This window comes from Berghia stephanieae, chromosome 3, assembly GCF_034508935.2.
Source record: "Berghia stephanieae isolate SIO BIC M18660-M18661 chromosome 3, UCSD_Bste_1.3, whole genome shotgun sequence".
Lineage (NCBI taxonomy): Eukaryota > Metazoa > Mollusca > Gastropoda > Nudibranchia > Aeolidiidae > Berghia > Berghia stephanieae.
The window spans coordinates 77,177,931-77,187,026 of record NC_088362.1 but is presented as its reverse complement, the minus strand read 5'-3'; positions in this window follow the sequence as shown (position 1 = coordinate 77,187,026).

The window sequence follows — 9,096 nt, the reverse complement described above, 5'->3', positions numbered from 1 at the left end:
GGATTTTAACCTGGTTTCTATTGCGTGAAACGGACAATAGCAATTGCTTGCTATCCTTTGGATAGGATGCTAGTCTATCACAAATTACTATCAGCCAGATCTAACAGACCCAACAACCCAATCACTGCTAGATGGACAGGGGGGGGGGGGGGGGGGTCAGAAAAAATCTCGACTGCACCCGGTATCGGTCTGGGTACCTTTGCATGTGAAGCAAGTGCTCTACCAACTGAGCTATCGGGACCCCAATCAATAAAAGTGTACCAAAATAAATAAATAAAAAACAATACAACAAATTAATTAAAAATGTTAAAAACAAAACAAATCCAGAGTTGTGTTTCTTTTCCTTGAATTTTATTCTCACAAAATCATTTCAAAAGATAAATAATAGATTAAAAACATATTCCCTTCTCCCCAAAAATGCCCATATTATTAATATAATTATAAAACCATTTCATTACACTTCAAGCTCAACCAACGAAAAGAGTAAGAGACAGCCTTCACAAAATAAACAATGTCTAAGGGGGGGGGGGGGATATTTTTTGGGGAAGGGGAGGGGGGTGCTTTAAAAACAACCCAATGTTTGTAGTTGTTTTGATCTGCTTCTTCCTTTTCTGTTTGTAATTCGATAACAGGCGCTTGAAACAGTTTACTCTCCTATTCCTGCATTCACACTAAAGGACAATTGAAATACCTCCAGGGTGTCCATAAAGTCTGTCCAATAACATCTTTAACAGAAACACATTACAGACAATATACTTGGATGGTTTGTGGATCAAAACTCTGAAGTCTACATACAAGCTTTGAGCACCATGTTTTATTTAATCTGCCCAAAATTAAATATAACATGGTGTGCAAAGCTCATATATAAACTTCAGAGGTTTGATCCGCGGATCGTGAAAATTGGGACTTCAGAGGTTTGATCCGCTGACCATCGCCTTTCAAAGTAGACTGACATGAATACATCAATGCCTTACATTTTGTTTGCCATTTTCATCCATTCAATGCGCCTCAGTATGGTTATCATGGCCACCTACAAACAGATTCAACCTAGTTTCGAGTTCTTTTCTTGTGGTCTTTAGCTTTTTTATGGCGGGATGGATTCAATAACAGCTCTTATTTTTATGGTAAGCATTCCAACATCTGGTGTGTGATTTAGAGAAAAAGTAATGCCGAGAAATGTCTGGTGACGCAGACTGTCAACAGTCAATCGAGTCCATCTTTCCCAATCTGTCTGGAAACGTGTTAAGATATTTGCAAATGGCATATCGAAAAAGACATAATACTTTTCTTGGTAAATGAAAATAGGCCTATAACTCTCTTGTGAATTTGCCCAAATCAAAATTCATTTTTGGTAGGGTGATCAATTTCTGACACAATCTGTCTCAGCAAATTTAGAACATCCCTTTCCATCATTTTCACTTCGTCTAATGGCCAGCCAAACTGGGCTATTAAATGTTGTTGAGCTAATATTGACGATTGCGTTTCAAGCAGTCACATTACACAAAGAGAATTCTGACGCACTGTAGTGATTCTGAAATAGGAGAGAAAAATGAAGGTCTTTCAAATTTATGTTCATTTTGCTCAATTTGGCGATGTCATGTGGGTCGATGCCTATTCGGCATAAAAACGTAAGGCTCTTCCTTAGAGGATGGTGAAAACTAGATGCAAACATCTATAAAGGTTTTAAAAAATTAAGTCTTTGAAATCAGGGAAAGACTTTCTGAACAACCTATACTCTAAATTTAGAACCAACCCTCATCACCCATATTATGATTACAAGGAAAATTCCAGAAGGAAACTGTCTGGTCTATGCAAACAACAGGGAATTGTTAGTCTTATCACTAGTGTCTGTACACTTCCATTTTAAAATATTATTTCCACCGGGATACTATTTACTGCCAGATAAAAATAATTTTTGACAGGTTAAAGGTGACGTGGTAATTTTAAAACTATAATAAATGATAATATTAAATTGGTTTTATTGCGATAAGAGAATTTATAAAAAGTAAGGGGTGGGCAGTTCAAACAAAGTCTAAGGGCATTTCACTTTGATGCAATAAAATACTCAAGAGAGTCACACTTAAGGCATTTACTTTGTTTGAAAGGGTTTGCAGTGTTTGCAACACATTTAGGTCATTTCAGTGCCAGTAAAAAGAAGAAAATGGGATAGTCAAGACATTCAAGATTTACAATCAAAAGCATACAAGAAAATTTAAGACAAAGGGGAATGGTTCAAATAGGGAACAGAAATAGATTCCAAGAGCACAATATATCAATGTACTTAGTTTCAGATTACCTACAAGTTTCACCCAGACAAACACACAAGTCCCCACTAAGAATAACACACTCAAATGTTTACAAATCATGATAATGATATTCAAAACAAAAACAAAACCTATTTAACAAGGAAATGATTTACGAGGAAACAATTTTTATCTTGAAATATTATCTCCTCAAAACTATAACTATAACCCTACATTTGACTGTTTCAGTCCAAGCCAAGGACTCCGTCCAGGACAAGGTCAAGCCTAGTAATCTCATTCCAAGACAAAGACAGAAAGCAAGTAGGAAAATAGATAAAGGGGGATAGAAGACACAGTGCCTCCCTATCCACTGTTCGTTTGTTTTTGTTTACAGCGCTTGCGACACATTTAGTTATTTCAGCACCACAAAAAAAAAGGAAGAAAATGAGATAGTGATAAGATTCTAGAATTACAATTAAACAGGCACATGAAAAAAAGTAAGACAAAGGGGAATGGTTCAAATAGGGAACATATGTAGATTCCAAGAGCATACTATCAATGTACTTTGAGATCACCTAAAAGTTTCATCCAGACACCAGCACAGGAACTCACTAAGAGGAATACACTTAAATGTTTACAGAATATATCCAAAACAGAATATGTAACTAATAATAATACATAGAGATATGATTTACAAGGAAAACAATATCATCTCTCAAAACTAATACTAAACAATTGAATGTTTCCCTCTTAACTATGATTCTGGCAAGATCAGGACAAAACCAAGCAATCTCATTCCAAGACAAATACAGAAAGCAACTCAGTAAACGTATATAAGTTATAAGGGGATAGAAGACACAGCAAGTAACCTGCCCACCAAGGGAGGTCACTATCCACTGTGGGGGGACAAAATACCCAACCCAGTAAAGGCAATTTGTTTGGCACACTGAATATGCATATTAAAAGGAGATGGTGACGAATAATGATGACGATAAAGATGAAATTTTTTGTTTTTTTATTTTGTTTTTCAGTTTTACTAAATTTGAGACACCTTTCAGCCATTTCAGGACTGACAAAAAAGGAGATGATGGGTTAGTCAAAAGATTATAGATCTAGAATGCAGATGTGCTTCAAAGCACAAGGACAGTGAATCGTATGGGGAATATAAGTTGATACCAAGAACAATTTAACTGTGTGACTAATCACATTCAGACACAAGTACAGGGTCTTCACCAAGTTAAATAAACTCAAATAATATAAAAATACATGATAAATGATACTGCTTATAACATATTACAGGTTTAGAAGGAAAAATTATCTTCCCCCAGAATGGAACCATACATATGGCAGTTTTCCTGTTGGCTGATCCCAGCCAATTCATTTCATGACAGAGACAAAAAGCAGGATGGAAGGGGAACGAGAAATAAGAGGATAGAATTCACGACAAGAGTGATCTCCCTACCCACCATGGAAGGAAGACAGACCTAAACCAAACTGTGATGATGATGATGTTTGTTTTATGTTTTTAAGGGTTTTACGGCGCTTGCGACACATTGAGGTCATATCAGCGCCAGTAAAAAGGAAGAAAATGGGGATAGTTAAAAGTTCTAGAATTATAATCAAGAAAAAAGTAAGATATAGGGGAATTTGTTCAAATAGGGAACAGATGTAGATTCCGAGAGCACACTATCATAGTACTTAGTTTGAGATCACCTAAAAATCTCACCGAGACACTAGCACAAGATCCTACTTAGGAAAATACACTCAAATGTTTACAAATCATATATTAAAGATTTAAAAAATAACAGTACGTAACAGAGAGACGATTTACAAGGAAAAAAATATCATCTCCCAAAAAACCATACATTCAACTCTTTCCTCCGGGCCAAGAACCCCGACCAGGGTCAAGACAAGACAAAGTAATCTCATTCCAAGACAAAGACAGAAAGCAATTGGGGAAACGGATATAGGGGGATAGAAGACACAGCAAGTACCTCCCTGCCCACTATGGGAGGTCAGGAACTCCACCCAGTTGATGATGATGATGATTCCAAGGATTATATTGATAAAGAGTTATGCATTATTAATTTGAAAAAAAAAAACAAAAAAAAAAAAACACGAACTTTAAAAAATATGTATAAAATAATGACATTCAACTATGCAGGGAAAACTGATTAATGTTGACATTAGGAAAGATTGTTAAATAGGAAATCGTGATATAGGAAGACATGATTATTAAACAAGAAACCTTCAACCAAAGGTAGATCAACAAGCTCTAGTACTTTAATAGGAGTTTTTAAAAGAATAATAGATCTAAATAAAATTCTGAAAACATTTATTAATTTTAATTTGTTAAGTTCAATACCCCTCTGGTTTTCAAAAGAAAAATATACTGTTTGATACTTATGTCTATTATTATTATTATCATGTATATACTTAAGTATGGTTATCATATTCTCTTTTAATAATAGCTCAATACAACAGCCCCCTCCCCAATAAATAAATAAATAAATAAAAAATAAATAAATAAATAAATTGTAGGGAAACTAATAACTAATAATAAGAATTTATCTTTGACTAAACATTAAATTCAAATTTTAAAACATGAGCTTTGATAAAGCACACTATTCCTTAAAAATGCTCTAAGCACTTTATAAGGGATCCCAAGCCAACAGCAACAGAATTTTAACATAATGTAAGATGAGACATGACATTTATAAGGCGCATTTATAACTTTTTTTCAACAGATACAAGGCTAATACTGGCCAGATACTCGATATATTTTGAAATGCGGCTAAGAGAATGTGAATAAAGAACCTTCCCTGCTCTGCTCAAATTTGCACATACCAGGGACCTACCAGTCCGAAGGCGACTGTCATACCACAAAACTGCAAATCTACATTTTAAGAGAAGGAAAATAATAGCTCCCTTCAGCAATCTACCTCAATGCTCATCTTAAGGCTACTCAAAAGGTTCCTAATACCAAACTATAATCATACAATCACTTCAAGAGATGATTTACATCATAGAAAAATAAAATTTTCTAGTAACCGAAGCAAAAATTTGTTGACATTTTGCCACTATTTTCCCCTTCTGAGTGGATTTAAAATGATGTAATTCTGTTTGAGTGGTTTTGTTTATGGTTGAAAAAGGATTTTGAGCCTTAAAGTTCTGTTTTAGTATTTAGTTCTTTTCTGAATCTGTTATATTCATTTTTGTCTATCATCTTTGAACTCTCTCCTTCCCCACCATTTTCAAGATTTTTACTGAAATGTCATATTGACCTAACAAACAAATTGAATTTTTAAACTCATATGTAAAAGCAATAAGTACATGCTATACATCATTCTATTCGGAAAAAGAAGCTTTACAAAACAGCATTAGGTTCTTGTAAATATAACAGATTTTTCATCTAGTCTCGTGATTCGTAAAATATATCAGAATAAGAAAAATGTTTGTATTATAAGGAAAGTGATGATTTTCCGACAGTTGGTAAAGAGGGAGTCCACAGCTTCTGGCAGCTTAGCATTTACAAAGATAGGGACAACAGACTAAAAGAATAGAAGACCCTACCAGTAGCAAAACGAGGAGATGAATTCAACTCCTTTGCAAAATAAAGTCTTGGGATTTGAGCATTGTCATTAAATACAGCACTGAAGCTAAGTACAAGGAAACAGTGGGATGACAACTGAGTTCTCAAACCCCGGTCCCTCAGGTGGAAGTGCAATGCCTTATCCATTCGCCCCCATACATGGGAACACACATGCATACATGACTCTCCCTACCCCCCCCCCCCTCTCTCTCTCTCTCTCTCTCTCTCTCTCTCTCTCTCTCTCTCTCTCTCTCTCTCTCTCTCTCTCTCTCTCTCTCTCATTTTGATATTAATATATAGCAAATAAGTCAATATTGGACAAGGAAGGAAGTTTTACATAAATCCAATACAAGAAAACAATGTGATCATATATTACTCAAAAGCTGCTGTCGAACAATATAGAATGGAAAGGGAGGGTGGGGGGGGGGGGGGGGGGGGGGGTTGGTTTGATTTATATCCTTGACAACCAGAACATATTTATAGTAACTCTTTACAGAAAATTTGGATTTTCAGAGAGCAAATATTTTGAGGTAGGAAACCACTCCTTAGTGGTTACAGTTACAGTATTTATGGTATGTGTTGCTGTACTCTGAGAAGAATTTTAAAAAAAAACAAACAACTTTGGCCAGAAAACTTGCAGTTAAATTATTGATCGATTTAAATGACCCTCATCTTGTCAAAAACTATCAGATCCGGGACTTGAAGGAAGCAAGAAATGAAATGTCTGTATGTTTTTGGGAAATAATCTGAATTTCAAGAGAGAAAAAAAGATGTATCAACCAAAAATACCTGATTTACATCTTTATTTCTATCAACTTGATCACATATTCATTACTCTTTTTTACAAGAAAAAAATATTTTTACCAACAAGGATCTGGAGGGACAAATAGAATTTAAATAGTTTGACTCGAAAAATGACCAAAAAAATAAAATAATAAAAATTATGTATGTGAGGATGTGCAAAAAGGAGCTTTTGTGATGTTCGCCACAAAAATACTCAAAGACTAAGTTATTTTGAAAAACTATGGAAAAAGTTTGGTTTCATCACTTTCACTGGGTTAAATAATGAAAGGAAATAAAAATTTTTAAAAACCTGAAAATCTAGCACATCAAAATAATGGTAGTTATAGCTTTATAAAAGGTCATACAAGTATGATTAAAGCCAATGCTCTCTCCACACTTTTTTCATCCTTTGAGAAACTATTTCTGTTTTTCTAATGGAGCTAAATCGCAAGTTTTGGTTTATTTTACATCATTCAACCAATAGAAACTGATGAAAACGAATTTTTTCCTTAGTTTATTTCCAAATAATTTACTATTGGAGTATATTTTGCGGCGAACGTCACAAAAAACTACCGTTTGGCACAGCCTTAAATATTGACTATCCCTTAATAAGAGACATGTCTAGTACAGTATCACAATTTTCTTTCACAGTTTCAATATAAAGCATTAAATCAACAAAAATTCAATCATTTACATTCGTGGTCTATACCTACTCAGCAAGTCAGCAGTGTATCAACAATGAAGAAAATCATTCTGGAACACATTTACCATTGGAAAACACCAATGGTATTGGAGAGCAACTTTGGCATCGGCACCATAAATCTTTTGCAAAAAGACACCAAGATATTAGCGGAGACAAAAATCTACATTTTACATCTTCTTAAGAGTAATTGAAAATCTCATGATTACAAGACACATAATTTAGAGCTTTACACCGAGATTTTAAAAAATATATATAATATCAGCTGTTATCAAACAAAATAGAAAAATAAGTAATTAAATACATAAATAAATAATTAAAAATTAATTAATATTCATAATAATAATAATAATAATAATAATTATTATTATTATTATTATTATTCATTATTATTATTATTATAATACAGTCCAACATGTATAAGATGGAACAGAATGGGCACTGAAAAATAAATTCAGTTATAGTATAGGGAGATTTTTGTCTTATACAGGTTTTCATTTTTCTTCGTAAAGGGTCATAAAATGAGCAGCCTATGATAATATCCATGCCCTTGTTAATTATTGTCTGTTTGATAAAGCATTGGTAACGATTTATACCTATATGCAATATTATTTATTCAGGTTTCCCACAACTTTAGAGAGGAAAAAAGATTCCAACCTTTTCCTAGACCCATATCCAAAGCAATAAACTGCATGATAAAAGGAAAAATGATCAAATTCCAAAACAGGATTTCAGATATCATATATATTAGGGTGTGTTTCTGATGTGGTGATTGCAGTAGTGGTGGTAGCTATGACGATGATAATGATGATGTGGTTAAGGCGGTTGTAGTTGAAGTGGTAATGATGATAATGATGATGATGTGGTATTGGTGATGGTTGTAGTAGTGGTGGTAGTGATGATGATATGGTGGTGGTTGCATGAGTGTTGGCAGTTGTGGTTATAATTATAATGATGTGATGGTGGTGGTTGCAGTAGTGGTGGCACTGATGGTGATGATGATGAACACTATTGGAGGCTAACACGGAAATCTCGAACAAAATGAATCTTAACTCTTGCATATTCTCTTGCCTAATGTCTATATTGAACGGAAATGAGAACTTCCATCACTCTCTATGTGGCCTTGAATGTATGTGTTAAGCATGCATGTGTGTAGTATGAGAGTGTGTGTGTGTGTGTGTGTGTGTAGGGGTGTGTGAATCATGTTTGACCAGTCTCGGATGCAAGCTCGCAATAAGTCACTCTAATGTGTAACAGTACCAGTTTGAGGCTATCGAGACAATGATGACCTGAGGCTGTTATTGTATTAAAATCAAAGAAACGATTAGGGGTGGGGAAGATGAGGTGAGAAGAGAGGTGTGGGAGAGATAAGTGAGGAGTGGTAGGGATTGGGTACCTGATCCGTAGGTTAAAGACGTCGCATGCTGAGTGTTTTATTTAAAAAATGGGACATAATGTCTTTGTCTTCTTCTTAATATAGTACCTACATATAAAGGGGAACATTATTCCATCTGTTACTGAATGAATCAAGACGTACTTAACGCTACACCTCATTATAATGGGGCCTCACAGAAACAACCAACATTAACCCCCCCCCCCCCCCCCCCACCCCTTCATATTCACATTCTTCTTCATATTCTTTGACCCAACAAGGATATCTTGAAAACACAGAAATCTTGAACAAACAGTCCCAAATTGTTTGTGATTTCTGTGTTGCACTGTAGTAATAATAATAATAATAATAATAATAATAATAATAATAATAATAATAATAATAA